Here is a 19,811-nt window from a genome sequence, read left to right on the forward strand (position 1 = left end):
TTATGTTAAGCTTGTGGCCCTTCCCTTCAAACCTTAAGATCAAACACCATGTGAGATGACCAAAACAGACAATAGTACTCAAGTAAGGCCTGATGAAGATCTTGTACAGGGAGGAAATAGATTTGTAATATAACTTCTTATGGATGCAGCTCAAAAGTTCTCTTTGCTGAGCTATCACTTCATGCCATTGCTAATGTACCTATTGACATCTAACCAGTAGAGCACCAATATCTCTTACTTTCTTCATTTGTCATAGTGCTTTTCCTGAGAAGTGTATATCTGTTTATTATATTCTCTCTCACATGCATGGCACTATATCTATTCAAATAAAACTTCATTTATTAGTTATTAATTTAGTTTCCATCTGAAATACACCATCATCTGTTGACCTGATACTTACCACAGATTGAAACTTGTGGGTTGTGTCCATACCATCTACGTTCATAGATTAAAAATAGTAATTGATAAAAATAGTGACAGCAACAGTTCCAACAAATAGCTCCATATTGTGGTGTAACTATTCTTTGCCTACATCCTTGTCAGTTCTCAGTCCAGTTCAACATATTACCATAATTTTGTGGAGAAGCCTCTTATCCAGTAACTTTATTAAAAGCTTTATGGAAGTCAAAATAAAGAATTTCTCTGGAGCTGTCTTCATCCAACATCTCAGTAAACTGTTCAAAATATACAATTATATTTGTAAGACATGACCTTTCCATAAATCCATGTTGGGAGTCCCTAATACTCTGTTGCTTAATATTCAAGCAACTACAGATTGCATCTCTAGAGAATCACTCAATCATCTTTCCCATTACTGATGTCAAACTGATAGAACAAAAATAGAAATCATTGGAAAAGTTCGGGTAGGTCTGTGGAGAAAAATCAGTGTTAATGTTTCAGTTCCAGTGACCCTTCCTCAGAAATGATGGAACTGCATGTGCCTGCATTTGTCCTTGCATCTATTTAAAGACTGTGGATTACATTGGCTTCCTTCCTATGTGAAGTTTATAGGAACCATCCCAGTGCCTTATCAAAGATATGGATTAGACCTTTTTAAAGCATATATCACATTTTAATGAGATTTATCCAGTGCATAGCATCCACATCAATTGGGATGCTCAATTGTGTTCAGAGTACCTGGGCTAGGGAAATAGAAAGAATCAGACAGAATTCAATCCGTATCCAGTGATCCATAGTTAGAAAATATATGTATGTTGGATGAAAGTAGCATTGACTGCATATTCAAATAGTCTTTAAACACTTGCACATTAAAAAAAGGCAGTTGCTTTGACATGCTCATTGGTTACAGAGCTCATCATGTTGTATCCAGACGTCAGGCAGCACCTTCAGGAGAGAAAGTGAAAATCCTTCTTGCTCTTGTCAGAGAATGAAAGAATAGTTTATTTTACTTGTTCTGCTACATAGAAGTGAACTCAATCAGTGTTGTGCTCCAAGGGGCAATACTAATTAGCAATCTGCTAAAGCCCTTAGAAAGCTTTGAATTTCAAATATTACTCCTGTGCCCTCACTGAATCACTCCAGGGAATTTTTTAAGAGTTCTTCAAAGCAATTTTGAAAAGGTTCATTTCATCTGCAAAGGGTGATTTGTCCCTTTAGCACTAAACTAAAAACACTCAGACTAATATTCCAAAGCAGCAAAATTCTTTCAGATGTGATTAATCTTTCTATGATTACCTTCTTTACGATGCTGGACAACAATTCCTGTGTGTTTAATGAGTAGCTACACAGCAGGATGATTGATATGTGGAGTTAAGGTACATGTATGTTCTCACAGGCCCAAAGTAATATTTGTACCATGCAACCCAATACAACCCATTCTTCACACAGTTACCCTCACACTAACCAACCTATTCTTTATCCTAAACAATTCAATCTCCCACTACCAACCTAAACAACCCCATCTCCAACCCATTACCCTTAATGCCTCAATCTCCAACTCCCATCCCTATAATGCTTCGCTCTCCAACTCTCCCACCCTCTCACATCTGTTCTCCAACTCCTCCTCCTATAATGCCATGCTGTCAAATTCCATTGCCATATAACACTCTACTCACCAACGCACCTGCCCTAAACGCCCCTCTGTCCATCTCCCCAGCCCTATAAAACCTTGATCTCCAACTCACCCACTCTATAACACCAGGCTGTCCAACTCCCCTGACCTATAATACCCCACTTTCCAATGCCCCCAACCTATAACACCCTGACTGCCAACTCCCATACTGTAAAATGTCCTCCACCTTATAACGCTCCACTCATCAGTCCTAAATGCTTCGCTCTCCAACTCCCCTGCCTTGTAATCCCCTGATCGCCAGCTCCTATGCCCTATAACTCCCTGCTGTCCAACTCTGCTGTCCTACAGCACTCCACTTACCAACTCCTCCACCCGAAATGCTTTCCTGTCCTACTCGCCTGCCTTATAACACCCTGATCTCTAAATCCTCCACCCTAAACATACCAGTTTCCAACTTTGTATCCTAAACAACCCGATCTCCAACTCCCCACTCTATGAGCCGATTCATCTCCCCTTCTCTCCATCAACCCACCCTACATGACCTAGTCTCCAGCTTCCCTGCGGCTCCGCCCCCCCAACTCTAAACAATCAGATTCCCAAACCCCATTCTAAATGATTCAATCTCCAGCTTTCCATTCTAAACAGGTGGGTCGCCAAACTCGTACTTCAACTCCCTAAACAACTTGGCATATGAAGATGCAAACCAGTGGTGACATCTCACATCACACATGAACATTTTAAACTTGAGTTGTTGTGGAATTCAAAGTCAATGTTTGTGACTGGTAGCACGGCTACTGAGTTTATGGATTGTGTTGCAAGAATGGATGGATGCAGTATGTTACTGGAACCCCTGACTCCTACTGCTGTGACCCTTTGACTCCACCTTGACATGATCAAATTCTGTCGACACCCCATTATATCCAGGTTACCACAGCCTCCTCATGACAGCTCCCTCTGACAATCACCTGTTCACCCCATCTGACCTAGAACCACCTGATCTGACTAACCCATCTATGCCATCACCCGGACTAGTCTATATCAACTGACACCAATGATATCCCTTAACATTCATCTGACTTGACTCTACTCCATGCCACTACCTGATTACTCCCCTAATTTCCCACACTACTCCCTCAGCCATTTGTTACCCTAATCACAGCTGATCAGCCGAGAGGGAGTGGAAGAGCTAGGAACCCATCTCATTCTTTCTTGATCTCTGCCACTCTATCTCCTTACCTTCCTGTTGCCATACCTCTTTACCTTGCTGTTGCCTAACCTGCTGTATTCGCCATTTTACTATCACACCTTACCTTTGTGCTACCCTTATCCCCTCTTACTCTACCTGGTGTGAGGCTTCCTATCTTGGATCCATTCTATGGAATCCTCAAGCAGATTAAACAAGAAGTAAGTATCTTCTCGTTGGTTCTGCTCAGTAGTGATGAATTCAGCCTAAGTAGCAGATTTAGACCAATATGTCAGTGTTTCTTTATCAATGCTGATTTGAAATCCTCAAGCTTCCTATTAAAAAGTATCGTGTGACTTCTATTCATGAGAAAGTTTAAATCATTTTAGCCCTAGAGGGTCATAGGACTGCTCCCTCATTCGAGAGAGACGACTGGTGGGTGAGTTTAACCAGAAGGTCACTGTGTCAGGGGCGAGATTGACAAGATCAGTGTGGGAATTGGTTCACTGTACAGGCTGCAGGGAAATGAAAATACTCACAAAAGCCATTTTAAGGGAAATTTGGATATGTGATTTATGGTGGCCTTCCTGGTAGCAGCACCAAATCCCAAACATATATTAAAGGTAGTTTCATTGTTTAGTTTGAGGGCTTTATAACTATGCTATTTAAGCAGAATAATAGCATGGAAGTGGTGCATGGGCTGGGAGATATTGTAGAGAGCTGATTGGAGTGGCAAAGATGAACGTGTGTAACTTGACCACATTTGTGGTCAATAATGATTGATTTAAGATCATCTTATGATGCCATCTGAAACTCTGATGTTCCACTCATTTTTAACAAGGCATCTTTGAAAGTCTGAATCCAGGATTTACCTACTTACTCTTACTTGCTCCAACTTCTTGACAACATCATGATGTGATGGTCAGAAATCTGACTGAAATTTGTTTTAACAATATGCAGATTTTTCTTCAAGACAAATGGGTTGAATTGTGAGGCCCACTGCTCGGTCCTGTTTTGAAATATTTCCTGATATCAACAATCAGCTGGCAATTTCTAACTGTGCATGCTCATCTCTGATTTCCCCCCCCCCCCAAAAAAATCAAAGAACTGTGGATGCTGGAGCTGTTCTGAAGAAGTATCATTAGAGCTGAAATGTTAACTCTGCTTTCTCTCTACAGATACTACCAGACTTGTTGAATTTCTCCAACAGTTTCTGATTTTCCACATGCTGCTCATGCCCAATAAAGCAGAATTAATTTTTCTTTAAATCCAGTTTGCCTGACACTTTTTTCAATGTTCATATATTCAGTTCTTTCAATTTGTATGTGTTTGCTTGCATTTTATCACTTTTTAAGCCGTCATAATCTTTTCATGTTAATTAATAATCTGGAGTCTGAATTCATTGAACACTGACTGTGTACATACACTGTTGGTTTTATGAACTATAAAATGAATGAAAACAGTACCAGTTGACAATCTTCTTTGGCAGTTTCACAGGTTAGGATAGCTTGATTTGACTCTCGCAAGGGTGGATCCTGTTGTGGCTGAATAGTCCAATCTTAGAGCCACAGACTTTGCCATAGGCGGTGTTCAATGCAGCGGGTGGGTGGATGCGCACTAGATTCTGAGCGATCTTTTTGTTGCTTGCACTTGGCATCCACATGTTCTATGCAGTGATGCTTAAGTGGTTGGTGCCTTCTCAGATGCTGCTGCTCCAGTTCGTAGAGTCATAGAGATGTACAGCATGGAAACAGATCCTTCGGTCCAACTTGGCCATGCCGAACAGATGTCCCAACCCAATCTAGTCCCACCTGCCAGCATCTGTCCCATATCCCGTCAAACCCTTCCTATTCATATACACATCCAGATGCTTTTTAAATGTTGCAATTGTACTAGCCTCCACCATTTCCTCTGGCAGCTCATCTCATACATATACCACCCTCTTTCCCCTCTCACCCTAAACCCATGCCCTCTGGTTCTGGACTCCCCCATCCCAGGGAAAAGATTTTGTCTATTTATCCTATCCAGGTTTCTCATGATTTTATAAATCTCTATAAGGTCACCCCACAGCCTCCGACCCTCCGGGGAAAACAGTCCTAGTCTATTCAACCTCTCCCTGTAGTTCAAGTTCCAACCCTGGTAACACCCTTGTAAATCTTTTCTGAACCCTTTGTAAGTTTCGCAACACCTTTCCGATAGGAAGGAGACCAGAATTGCACGTAATATTCCAACAGTAGTCTAATCAATGTCCTGTATAACCGCATCATGACCTCCCAACTCCTGTACTCAATACTATCTGACCAATAAAGGAAAGCATACCAAACACCTCCTTCACTATCCTATCAACCTGCAACTCCACTTTCAATGAACTATGAACCTGCACTCTAAGGTTTCTTTGTTCGGCAACGCTCCCTTGGACCTTATCATTAAGTGTATAGGTCCTGCTAAGATTTGCTTTCCCAAAATGCAGCACTTTGCATTTATCTAAATTAAATTCCATCTGCCACTTCTCAGCCCATTGGCCCATCTGATCAAGATCCCATTGGAATCTGAGGTAACCTTCTTCGCTGTCCACTGCACCTCCAATTTTGGTGTCATCTGCAAGCTTACTGACTATACCTCTTATGCTAACATCCAAATCATTTATATAAATGACGAAAAGTAGTGGGCCCAGCACCGATCCTTGTGGCACTCTTCTGGGGTTGCTGCATTCTAGGACAAGCAATTCCCATGTTGGGTCGCTGCTAAATTGCCCGTAGTGTTAGGTAAGGGGTAAATGTAGGGGTATGGGTGGGTTGCGCTTCGGCGGGTCGGTGTGGACTTGTTGGGCTGAAGGGCCTGTTTCCACACTGTAAGTCTAATCTAATCTAAAAATTTGTTTAGAGAGGCCTTGTCGTGTTTCCTAACCCTCTTTGCAATCACTTACCATTGCGGAGCTCACAGTAGAGCACTTGTTTAATTTTCTGTTGAGCATGTGGTTGATGTGGCCTGACCGTAGCCACTGGTTGTGTGCCTTGATACTGGGGATATTAAACTTGGAGAGGATGATTACATTAATATGTCTAACCCACCATTAAATTTGCAGAATTTTGCAAGTTGGCTATACTGCTGATAATAGGTGGCCAGATCTGAAGTACTAGCCATAAGAATATCTGCAATGTTTATTTTCTTTCTACAAATGTTCATTAAATAGCTGAGGATAAATTGAAAGAGATTTGGGGGTTTCCTTGGGGGTCAGACTTATTCTCCAGCATCACAAAGTCAAATGATCTGGTCATTTTTACATTGCTACTTGTGTGAGCATGATGTGTTCAAATTAGCTGCTATATTTCCTACGTTACAGCAGTGGCTGTGCTTCAAAAGTACTTCATTGGCTATAAACGTGCTTTGAGACATCCATTGGTTATGAAACGCACGATATGAATGTAATGTTTTCCTTTGTGCCCATGGAATGCAATACAACAAATCAACAGAGAGTGTATTACAGCATTTTCTTGTACAAGAGGTTGTGCTCATCTTTTCAAAGATTTTTGACTGCTTTAGATAATGCTGTCAATATCTAGTAAAAGCTATCATTGACATATAACTTGGATTTTGTAAATAAAGTCTTTCATCTATTTAGTACCTTAACACATCTCTTGGAAGAAAATCAAAACACTTTACACAAAATGAATTCTTTGGAAAACAGTTAAAAATCACACAACATCAGGTTATAGTCCAACAGGTTTATTTGGAATGTACATGGTGGGAGGTGTCCCCATGTGTAATGGTAGTATCTGTGCTGCCATTCTGTCATGTCTTGCGCGTCTACCGTGACAAGGTATATTGCCCTGAAAGCCAGGCAGTTTGCTACGAACAATGATCTGTTTGAGGTTTGGTGGCTGTTTAAAGGTGAGAAGTGGAGGTGTGGGGAAGGCCTTAGCGAGGAGCTCATCCTCATTGATAATGTGTTGCAGGCTGTGAAGAACATGTTGTAGTAAAACCCCTTTACACTCAGACACATGCACAGACACGCACGCGCGCGCGCGCACACACACACACAGACACACACACACACACACACACACACACACACACACACACACACACACACACACACACACACACACACACACCCTACATGCACACAATTTGTACTTGCAGAATTACATTTTACTTTGCTCAAAAACTGCATGAACCCATGTAAAATTCTGGAAATCCATTTTTTAGATTAGAATCAGTCTGACCTTTGTGGCACAGATCGCCCCACAGGGAGTTAACGCCTTTAATACCTTATTTGAGCTGACATGACACCAATTGTTAAAGTGCAATTGAGAATGTAACTTGTTTTTAAAAAGGTTTTGCGATTTATATATGTAAGAACTGAAACCAACATGGCCATTTTCAAAGATGAGAGACTTAACAAACAATCTGGGTCTTTTTCAATATATAATTTCAATTACATTGCTCTGTAAACTTTTACTATAAATTCTGTGTCTTATAATCTTACTCCTCCACAATCACCTGATGAAGGAGCAGCAATCCGAAAGCTCGTGCTTCCAAATAAACCTGTTGGACTATAACCTGGTGTTGTGTGATTTTTAAATTTCTACACTCCAATCCAACACAAACTTCTCCAAATCTTGGAAAAAGGTGACAGTGTTTTTGTATACAATAAGATCCCACAAGTGACAAGGAATGATCCATGAGAAGATAAAAGTTACAACATTGATGAATTTCTGGAGTTTGCCCCAGTATCCTCCTTTATTTTTACTTGAGGTCAGGAGAGCATCTGGACAAATTATGTAAATTGCATTAAGTGGTCATTTCTGCCTTTTTTTTCCTTGGATTTGATGCTGACATTCTTTCATCGTTATGGAAGACTAGCCTGGAGATTTGGAAACTTGTGGGTCACCGTTTGTGATGGTATGGATTTCAATTAAAAAAAACCCATGAAACAGGTATTGCACTCACTCCAAGTTGCAGCTATATATCGAAGTTTTTAAGCGAGTGTCTATATACTATTCAGCTATGGAGCTTTGCAGTTGAGCTCAGTCATGTTTACACTTTATGCCCAGGATGAGGGTGACATATTATTGGGGATAAGCATTGTGAAAGAGGAATTACTAGTAATTTAGCATCTTTGGAAGTGAATAAATCATCAGGCCTGATTGAAATATACCTGTGCTAAGAGAGGGAATATTGGACATCACAGCCATCATTTTCAGTGCTCTGTGGCTACATAGGAGTGGAATTAATAATTGCTAATGTTACAGTGTTGTTTAAAAAGGTAGAAAAGGATAAATGGAGTAATTAATTAGTCTAATCTTGGTGTGGGGCAAATTATTGGGAAAAGGTTTGAACAGTTGTTCAGGTCATCGTTTAGAATGGCACAGAGTAATCGAAGACAGTCAGGGTAGACTTATTAAGCAAGACCCATGTCTGACTAATTTGATTACACATTTTGTGCAGACAACAAGAAGGGCTGATGAAGGTGCATGCTTGGTGTGGCCAAATGAATTTGGCACGGCTTTTGTTTGGGTTCTATATGACAGACTGATGAAAGTAATAGTCAGTGAGATCTAGGGGCAAGTGCTAAATTGGATCCAAAATTGGCTTAGCGATAAGAAGCAAAACATTTTATAATGGACTCGAGCATTTCCTCAGCTCTGGCGTCAGACTGACTGCATTTCTGTATTCCTGGGGCCACTTCTGTGATGTAGATTATCAGGGACTGGGGATTTATTGGCATTCAATCCAGCAGGTGGTTTTGTAACTGGAAGATTGTTTCCAGTGAGGTTCTGCTCAGCTTAATTCTAGGTCCTCTGCTATTTGTGATACAGGTCGTTCTGCATTTCATTAACATGAATTTGCTATAACATGACTGACAAATTGGGGACCCACAGTTTTTAAAGCACCAAGTTTTAAAGTGTATATTGGTTATAATGTGATTCCAGCCCCATTAGTTTAAATGCTGCTGCTATTATGTGATTTTCTTATAACACAGGATTGCACAAGAACGGAACTGAGTTATAGCAAAACTGATTGTACAAATTTATGATTTAGACTTTGCATGGTAAAGAGTTTTACCAATGGTATAAAACTTGCTTATGTCATTGATGGTGAGTAAGAAAGTCATAGGTTGAAGGGAAATATTAAAGGATGAGACAAGTGGCAAATTGAGTTAAAGCTGGGCTAGGTAATACTTTTGGGCAAACATATCAAGGAAATACAAATACATTTTAGGAAGCTGAGAGGAATGTAGAGGAACAGATCCTTGAGTGCATGTCTGCAGATCCCCAAAGGTAACTGGATATGTAAGTAATGAGTTAAGTGTTTTTGTTATTCATTTGTGGGATGTGGGCACTGCTGGCTATCTTTATTCCTCATCCCAAGTTGCTGAGAGAGCAATTGAGATTCAACATGTTGCTGTGGTTCTGAAGTAAGATGCCAGACCATAGAAACATAGAAAATAGGAGATGGAGTAGGGCATTTGGCACTTAAAGTCTACTCTGTCATTCATTATGATCATGGCTGATCATTCAACTCAGTAGTCTGTTCCTGCTTTTTTCTTGTATCCTTTGATCTCTTTGGCTCCAAGTTATCTAACCCTCCTTGAAATCATATGATATTTTGGCCTCGACCCTTTCTATGATAGCAAATTCCAAAGGCTCACCACTCTCTGGATGAAGAAATGAATTTAATTTTACATGCTAACCTTTTAGGTGGACTTTGTCGAAAACCTTTGGAAAATCCAAATAAATCGTACATACTGGTTGCCCCCATCAACTCTACTACTTATGTCCTCAAGCAATCCTAGTAAATTTGCCAAGCATGATTCTCCTATCATATATTCTTGCTGACTCTGCCCAACTCTGCTACTGTTTTCCAACTATTGTGTTATAGGACATTTTATAATGGACTCGAGCATTTCCTCAGCTCTGGCGTCAGACTGACTGCATTTCTGTATTCCTGGGGCCACTTCTGGGATGTAGATTATCAGGGACTGAGGATTTATTGGCATTCAATCCAATCAATTTTCCCAGCACCACTTTCCTGCTAATATTGATTATATTCCTCTCACTAAGCCCTGTGTTCCTCAACATTTCTGATATGTTATTTGTGTTCTCCTTTGTAAACAAGGAACCAAAGTAAATGTAAAGTTGGTTAACCATTTCTTTGTTCTCCGTGATAAAGTCTCCATTTTCTAGCTGTTAGGGACCTACATATGTCTTCACCAATCTTCTTCTCTTCACATAACAGAAACTTTCTGTCAGTTTTTTTTCAATTCAAGCTTGCTCCTGTGCTGCGTTTTCTCTTTATTAATCCAGCCTTTGACCTCCTTTGCCAAATTCTAAATGCTCCCACTCCTTGTGTCTGTTTTCTCTGGCCAATGTGAATGCCTTTTCCTTGGAAGTAATGCCATCTCTCATTTCCCTTGTAAATATGGTTTTGCCAACTTTCCCATTTTACTTCTGTGCTAGACAGGAATGAATTATTTCAGTTCATCTATCCATTCTGAATGGTGAAGGACAATCTTTGAACAAGTAAAGATAGAGGATTTCGTTTCCTAAAAGACATTTTTTTTTGATAATTGACAATGGCTTCATGGTAACCATTAGAATATTAATTTCAGAGTTTTTATTAAACTCAAATTCCACCATCTGCTATTGTGGGAATTGAACCAAGGTCCTCAGAACACTGCCTGGGTTTCTGGATTAATAGTCTAGCAATAATATCACAATGCCATTACCTCACCCGATTATAAGTTCAGGGAAAACAATAGTTGGGCATCAGGTAGAGTACAGCACAATTCTAATCACAGCATTACAAGAATTATGTGCTCAGTTATGAAGCTACAGAATAGATTTATAAGAACTTTACAGCTACTGGAGATTTTTTAAAAAATTCCTTCACTGCCTTGGCAAGCATTTATTGCCAATTCTATGCTGCTTTTGAGAAGTCCTTTTGATGCTACTGGGTGTAGGTAGACCCACAACGATGTTGGGGAGGGAGTTTGAGGATTTTGACCGAGCAGCACTGAAGGAATGGCAATATATTTCCAAGTCAGAATGCTGAGTGGCTTAGAGGGAAGTTAGAGGTGTCTTTCTAGATAATAGTGGTTATGGTTTGGAAAATACTCTCTGAGAAGTCTTAGTGAAATTTTGTAGTTCATCACGGTGGTTGTGAGCATGAGCGGTGGAGAAAGTGGATACATTTGGATGTGGCACTGACCAGGTCAGTGGCTTTTTCCTGGATGGTGTCAAATGTCTAGTGTTGTTGGAGCTGCACTTGCATAACCAGTGGAGAGTATACCATTGCTTTCCCTAATGTGTGCCTTATACATGGTGGACAAATTCTGGGGAGTCAGGAGGTGAGGTGTTTGCTGTAGTATTACCTTCCCTTGTAGCCACAGTATTTGCAAGGCTAGTCCAGTTCAGATTCTGGATCAGTGGTGCTGGAAGAGCACAGCAGTTCAGACAGCATCCAAAGTGCAGCGAAATCGACGTTTCGGGCAAAAGCCCTTCATCAGGAATAAAGGCAGTGAGCCTGAAGCGTGGAGAGATAAGCTTTTTACCTCAGTTCAGATTCTGATGACTGGTAACCCACTGAAGCCCACACTGGTTCACAGTGTGGGCTTCAGTGATGGTAATGCCATTCAATGTCAAAGGACAAAAGTTAGATTCTCTCTCATTGGAGACTGTATTGCCTAGCATTTGTGTGGCCTTAATGCTACTTGCCAATTGTCAGTTCAAGCCTGGATGTTGTTGAAGTCTTGCTGCAATGGCCTTGGTGATATATGAGGATTCATGATTAGTGCTAAACTTTGTGCAGTCATCAGTGAACATTCACACTTCTGACCTTATTATGGTGGGAAGATCATTACTGAGGAAGGTTGAGTCTAGAGCTCTACTTCAGGAACTCTCTTAGAGATGGTGAGCTAAGATTTGTATCACTGTAGCCACAAGACTGGAGGTTGGCTAACGTGATGCCAATATGTGAGAAAAATGGTAAGGAAAAGCCAGGGAATTATACATCAGTGAACCTCTCATCCCTGGTGGGCAAGTTGTTGATGGGGATCCTGAGGCACAGTATTTTCATGCATTTGGAAAGGCAAAGACTGATTAGGAATAGTCAACATGGCTTTACACATGGGAAATCGTGTCTCACTAACTTAATTGAATTTTTTGAAGAAGTAACAAAGAGGATTGATGAAGGACTTCTGTAAGGCATTTGACAAGATTCCTCATGGTAGACTGGTCAGCAAGGCTAGATCTCATGGAATACGGGGAGAACAAGCCGGATAGAGAATTGGCTTGAAGGAGGCTTGCCGTTCAGACTGGAGACCTGTAACCAATGGTGCGCCACAAGAATTGGTGCTGGGACCACCACTTTTTGTCATGTTTATAAATGATTTAAATGTGAACATAGGTGGTATGGTTGGTAGGTTTGCAGATGACACTAAAATTGGTGCTGTAGTGGACAGCCTAGAAGGTTACCTTGAAGTATAGCAGGACCTTGATGAAATGGGCAGGTGGGCTGAGGAGTGGCAGTTAGGATTTAATTTAGATAAATATGAGATGCTACACTTTTGGAAAGGCAAATCAGGGCAGGACTTATACATGTAATTGTGGAGTGTTGCTGAACAAAGAGACCTTGGAGTGCAGATTCATAGTTCCTTGAAGATAGAGTTGCAAGTAGTTAGGATAGTAAAGAAAACATTGAGTGTGCTTGCCTTTATTGACCCATGCATTGAATATAGGAGTTGGGAGGTCATATTGCGACTGTACAGGACACTAGTTAGGCCACTTTTGGAATATTACATGCAATTCTGGTCTCTCTTCTATAGAAAGGATGTTGTGAAATTTGAAAGAGTTCAGAAAAGATTTACAAGGATGTTGCCAGGATTTGAGCTACAGGAGGAGGCTGAATAGGCTGAGGCTGTGTTCCCTGGAGCATCGGAGGCTGAGGTGTGACAATATAGAGGTTTATAAAATTATGAGGGGCATGGATAGGGTGAATAGCCAAGGTCTTTTCCCAAGTGTAGCAGAGTCCAAAACTAGGGGGCATAGGTTTAAGGTGAGAAGGAAAAGATTTAAAAGGGACCTGAGGGGGTGCAGAGGGTGGTAGGTGTGTGGAATGAGCTGCCAGAGGAAGTGATGGGTGGTGGTACAATTATAATATTTAAAAGACAGCTGGATGGGTATATGAATAGGAAGGGTTTAGCAGGATATGTGCCAAGTGCTGGGAAATGGGACTATATTAGTTTAGGATATCTGGTTGGCACGGAGGAGCTGGATGGAAGGGTCAGTTAATGTTGTACGGCTGTATGACTCTAAGATAATTGACTTAAAACAATAACAGGCATCTTCCTTTGACCTCGGTATGAGATAAACCAACAGAGCTTTCTCCCTGATCTCCATTGACTCTGATCAGTCCCAATCCACCGTCGTTTTTCTTTGCCTTGCTGAAGTCATTCTTAAGTTGAGCAACTTCCCCTTTAACTTGTTTCACTTTCTCCAAGTCAAAGGTGTGGTTTTGTGTATCCACATGGGTTTCAGTTATGCTTGTTTCTTTGTATGTGGAACATTCCTTGTTCTAGTCCTGCACACATCCCCACGGCACCTTCCCATGTAAATGGAGAAGATATAACATTTGTTCTTTTATCTCCATCCTTCTCACTGTCCAGGATCCCAAACGCACTTTCCAGGTGAAGTGGTAATTTACTTGTACCACTTCCAATCTAATCTACTGTATTCATTGCTTAGCAAAATCTCCTAGAAAGTGGTGAGACCAAATGTAGACTGCATGCCATGTTGCCGAATACCTGCACTCTGTCCGAAAGAGTAGTCCTGACCTTCCAGTTGCTTACCATTATAGTGCATTGTTTTGCTGTCTCACTAACATATCTGTCCCATGACTGGTGCAGTGCTCCAGCGAAAGTCAGTGGAATCTGGATGAACAGCACGTCATTTACTGCTTAAGCACTTCACGCTCAACATTGAATTTAAAAACATGAACACTGCCTTTCATTGTGATTACACATGCTCCCTCCATTATCTTGTTTGCATGGCTTTGTTGTCAGTAAAGATGATCTGTTTTCAACTATTCTCACCCATAATTAACACCCATTTTGCATCATATATCTTTTACCCGAGTTAGCACTCCCTCTGGCTCTGGGAATCCTCACCATCTGTTCCACTTGTCCTTCCTCCCACTGAAGAGTAATTCTGTTTCATCTTATTGACTCTAGTTTTGATAGTGTTCCTTGATGCCACACTCAGATAGATGCAGCCATGCTGTCAAGGGCAGTCACTCTCACCTCACCTCTGGAATTCAGCTGCTTTGTCCATGATTGAACTAAGGTAATTATAAAATCAGGAGCTGAATGCCCCTGAGGAACCCAAACTGAACACCACTGAGTATAAAGTTAAAAATCACACAACACCAGGTTATAGTCCAACAGGTTTAATTGGAAGCACACTAGCTTTCGGAGCGTCGCTCCTTCATCAGGTGATAGTGGAGGGCTCAATCCTAACACACAGAATTTATAGCAGAAATTTACAGTGTGATGTAACTGAAATTATACATTGAAAAATTTCACTTCCTTCAATGTGTAAATAAAAAAACCTATTTTTAAAAAGTTGCATTCTCAGGTTAGCTGTTAACAATGGTGATAACTAGACAATATGCTGAAGGTGTTAGCCCCCTGTGTTCTCTGTCCAAGCCATGATGTTTAGATTGATTCTAATCTAAAAAGTGAGATAACAGAGTACTTTGTACTTTGTATTACATTGTACTTTGCTCAAAAATTGCATGAATTCATGTAAAACTCCGTTATAACACACGGATGTCTCAGCTCACTAGCATACCTCTTTTTATGAGAAGAACCAGATTTGCAGTTGTTTTTGACCCCTTTTTGGTCTATTCCAAAACACAGAAGAAATGTCTATGTGAAGTGTTTTACTGCTGGAAGGGAATGTACAGTTGGCTCCCTAATTATTCTTTCTCTCTCTCTCTTTTTTTTTCTCTTGGTGTCTCTCTCTCTTTAAATATGTATGTATAAACTTTCCTAGATATTCTAGAGGTGCAATATTCTATGGATCCCGCACTTTGCCAGACAGAACTGAATTTATATCCTCAGTCTTTTTTGTTTGTAGTTTTTGTTTAAAGACAGTTTGGAATTAGAAGTGAAAAGGGTCACTGGACCTGAAACATTAACTCTTGTCTCTCTCTGCTGCCAGACCTGCTGAGCTTTTGCAGCAATTTTTGTTTCTGTTTTTGATTTCCAGCACCTGCAGTTCTTTTGGTTTTTATTAATGATATCCAATAGCTTTGGGAGTGTGGCTATTAGGTACCTTCAAGCCTTTGGGTCAATGCATACTCTCATCGTTTCGCAGTTACCATGTTGTTTATCCATTCTGTGAGAGTATAACTTAATTCATTCTTGTTTATTTTCTAGCTCTTCCATTTTGACTTTGAGGCTGACCTTGAGGGCAGCTGGAACTTCCCTCAGCAGATGCTGAATTGGGCTTCCATCCCATCTACTTCATGATGGGAGACATCTGGACATTACGAAGACGCCCTAACTTGTAAACAAATCATTGTACTCCTCAAGTGTCTATTCTGCAATCAGTGATTTACTCTGCTTCAAACACTGAAAATATCTTGCAGCATTTCAAAAATTCCCAGGCAAAACCTTAGAATTATTTTAGTTGAAATGAGTGGCTTTTGCTTGCCATTTATAATACCAAATTCAGAGCTTCATTCTTTTCAGTGCATTGGGCTCATAGAGCAGTTTGCTCTCTTGGCGTGAGTATTATGCCATCATAAAAGTTCAGTTTTACTTTTGAAGCCTTCTTTTTCAGATAGGCACATTCATACACAGGTCTTTAAAGTTCATGATGTTGCGTGAAGCATTCATGTCTGTCAACACTTCATATTGACCTGATGTTCCCCTTCTGCAATCACCATTTGAGCAAACGGTTTTCCAGCTTTAACCTGTCTGAACCAATATGTTGTATTGTGATTGGTCAAATTCTTTAGCTGATATCTCTTCAGTGACAAAGTATACCTTCTTGTTGCACCTCCTTCTGGTCATATAATTGTGTGCAAAATGATTCAGTTTCTAGCAGTGGGAACATTATTTTCCACATGCTGAACTTGCCTTCTAATCTGTTGTGTGATGTCTTCTGCAGTATTTGTATCCTGTGGTTCTGTGATTTTACTCCCATTTGAACCTGGAGTATTTGCCAGTGTAATGCATGACATGGTTCTATATGCCATGACTGTCATCCAGCTGCTGATTTACAAACTTAGCAGTTTTGTATATGTCAAGTATTTTCTTGAGAGGCAATGGCATCCTTTCTCAGATGTGCTATTACTGTGGGATCTCTTATGTCTAATATAATTCTGTCTTTAATTAGATCATCTTTTAGTTGCTCAAAGTTACAAGATTTTGAGAGCTGAGTTCATGAAGTCATGTTAATTAAAGGATGGCTAGCTCAGTTGGCAAGGCAACTACTTTGTGACGCAGAGTGACACTACCTGCATGGATTCAATTCCCATACCATCTGTGGTTTCCATGAAGGACCTATCTTCTCAACATCTCTGCTCATCTGAGGCATAGTGACTCTCAGGGTAAACTGCCATCAGTCGTTTCTCTCTCTGATGAGAGAGCAGCCCAAGGTCCTCTGGGACTAGGGTGACTTGACATTTTCTTGCTTTTTTTTCATGAAGTTCAAATAGTCCCTTAATTGTGAAGGGAACTTTTAAAATGTATTTTCTTTCAGGGATGACCAATTAGAATCGAGAAAATTCTTCCCTGATTGAATTTTGAGCATCAGCAGTTGTTTAAGCTGAAATTCCAGAGATGCCTGTCATTTTTCAGAAGTGATAACTCATTTCTTAGATCATTTACAACAACCCATGTAGTTTTTCAAATTGGTTTGCATAAACTGAACCCTTCTGTTGTGATTTCAGCAAAGCCTGTGTGTTTATGTGTTTAATTTTATTTGCTGGCACTGTTGTTGTGTAAAATGATTTAATAGCCGTTAACTGACAGTCAGTTTACAGTGGCATCTAGCCATGGAATAGTGTCACATAAGTAAATGTGGGGGAGGTTCATTTGTATTTGAAGATGGTCTTTTTTAGATGTGTTACCTTTTATGATGCATGCATTGTGCCACACATCAGAAGCACAAGCTGATGAGCCCCATTAAGCAATGAAATGAATGTCTTTCCATCATAGCTAATGTACAAGAATAAAATGAACCGCTTGAGGACAGGTTGTTATTCACTGCTGAGCATTTTCTACACATGCTATTTAATTGGGTGAAGTTCTTTCAATTGTTGCCAATGACAGTGATCATTAAAAGTCTGCATGTCTTTACTCACACCCGAGATATATTCATAGTACTAATATATTAACTTGAAACACTGGTAGTCTGACCCTCAAAGTTCTGCCCAGTCCTGTTTGCACTTGTATTTATTTCTTGCTTCATCTGTCTGAGAGACTGGCAGTTTGGAAGATGCATTTTATGATTCCAGATTAGAGATGTTCATATAAATGCTTGAGGGATACAAGTCAGTAGATACATGAACTTTAAACTTTCAAATAAAAGCAAAAAAAACTACTAATCTGGAAAGCTGAAACAAAACCAGAAAATGCTGGAGGAATTCAACAGGTCTTGCAGCATCTGTGAAGAGAGAAACAGAGTTACTGTTTCAAGACTGATATGACTCCTCTTCAGAACTGAATGTGGGCTAGAAAATGTTGGCTGAAAAATACTGTTGACAGAGCAACTGTGTTGACTAGGACGAATTGACTTCATTTCCTCATATTCTGCTTCCTGCAAGGACTCCATTCCATTCTCTTCATCTCTGTTGGCTGTATTCCACTGATCAGTTATGTCCTCTTTCTTTCCGCAGGGTTGATGAGGTCATCAGTTCCATTTTTTCTGCTTGTATGGCTTTACTCACAGCAGTGTGACCCATTTTCTCTTTTCACTCTTATATTGGCACACATTTTACATGTTGGTTGCTCTGTTGCCACCATTAGCTTTGTCTTTTGCTCTGGGTACCCTTAACTTCTGTTCCTTTCCCCTTGAACAGCAGCATTTCTAGCCCCTTTCAATTCTGAAGAAGAATCAGAGAAGATTTGAAACATCTGTTTCTCTCACCACATATACTGCCAGATCTGCTGAGTTTCCTGAGCATTTTCTGTTTTTGTTTATTAATTTAAGATTTATGATCTCATATCTCCTCTATGTACCTCTGCAACTGACAAGGATTATAATGTATATGTAACACAGATTAAACACCCTTGCCAATAACAACTGTTTAACTTCATGTAATTTTTCAATCTATTCAAATGTGCTAAGACGATCAAAGCAATGTCAAAGGAAGTCAGGATGATGAGTGGCTTGGAGGGGAACGTGAAGGTGGTGGTGTTTCCATATATCTTCTGATTGGAAGCGGTTATGAGTTTGGAAGATGCTGTCTGAGGATCTTTGGTGAATTTCTGGGGTGTATCTTGTAGATACTGCATAATACAGCTTTGTCCATAAGACAATCCCTCCCTATCAGCGATCATCCTACTGAAACTTCTCTGTGCTCTCTGCACTAAAATGATATTGTTCCTTAAACAAGGGGAAGAAAATTGCTCTCAGTGTTCTAGATGTGGTCTCATCAGCATCTTATGCAGTTGCAGTAAGACTTCCCTACTCTTGCATCCCAACCATGAAATGAGGGCCAACATTCCATGAACCCTCCTGATTGCCTGTTGCATTTGTCTGTTAGCTTTCTGTGTTTTGTGCACAGCTACTTCCAAGACCCTTTGTGTTGCAGCTGTCTGCAGATTTTCTCCATTTAAATAATATTCTCTTTTTTTGTTCTCCCTTCCAAAATGAACAACTTCACATATTCCCATTTACCAAAATTTAGCCATTTACTTAACAACTGGCCTTTTCACCTGTTGTGATGTACAACATTTCTTTCCTTCAAGTATTTGATGTACATTGTAACCAGTTTTGATTCCAGCTCTGATCTCTATGGAACCCCACTGGTGACAGGGTCACCAACCTAAAAAAGAACCCCTTATCCACACTCACTGTTTCATGCCAATCAGCCAATCCTCTATCCATGCCAAAATATAACTTGCACAACTATGGGCTTTTATGATAGCTTTTTGTAAGGTATCTTGTCAAGCATCATCTATAAGTCCAATTACAACACATCTGCTGGTTCCCCTCTATCATTGGAAAGCTCTAATAAAGTAGTCAGGCATGATTTCCATTTCGCGAAGTCATGTTGACTCTTTTTGATTAGGTTATGATTTCCAAATGTTTTGCTGTTACTTCCTTAATAATAGATTTCAATACTTTTCCAACAATAAATGTTAGGCTAATTGAACTATAGTTACCTGCTTTTGCATTCTTCCCTTTTTAAATAAGGGTGTCACATTAGCAGTTTAGTATCCAACCCTCAGTATCCAGTGAGTTTTGGAAAATTATACCAATGTATTCAATGACTTTGTAGCTACCTCTTTTAGGAATCTGGGGTGTAACCCATGGGGCCAGGGGACTTGTTTGCCTTTAACCCATTAGTTTATTTAAT

At 40.2% G+C, this 19,811-nt stretch overlaps 1 protein-coding gene across 1 annotated transcript in view; it reads left to right on the top strand.

Annotated features, from left to right (window-relative positions):
- cacna2d2a (calcium channel, voltage-dependent, alpha 2/delta subunit 2a) overlaps nt 1-19,811 on the top strand; it is an 871,148-nt gene that overhangs the window by 176,174 nt on the left and 675,163 nt on the right. The window lies entirely within an intron of this gene.

The sequence above is a fragment of the Hemiscyllium ocellatum genome, chromosome 14 (assembly GCF_020745735.1).
Source record: "Hemiscyllium ocellatum isolate sHemOce1 chromosome 14, sHemOce1.pat.X.cur, whole genome shotgun sequence".
NCBI lineage: Eukaryota > Metazoa > Chordata > Chondrichthyes > Orectolobiformes > Hemiscylliidae > Hemiscyllium > Hemiscyllium ocellatum.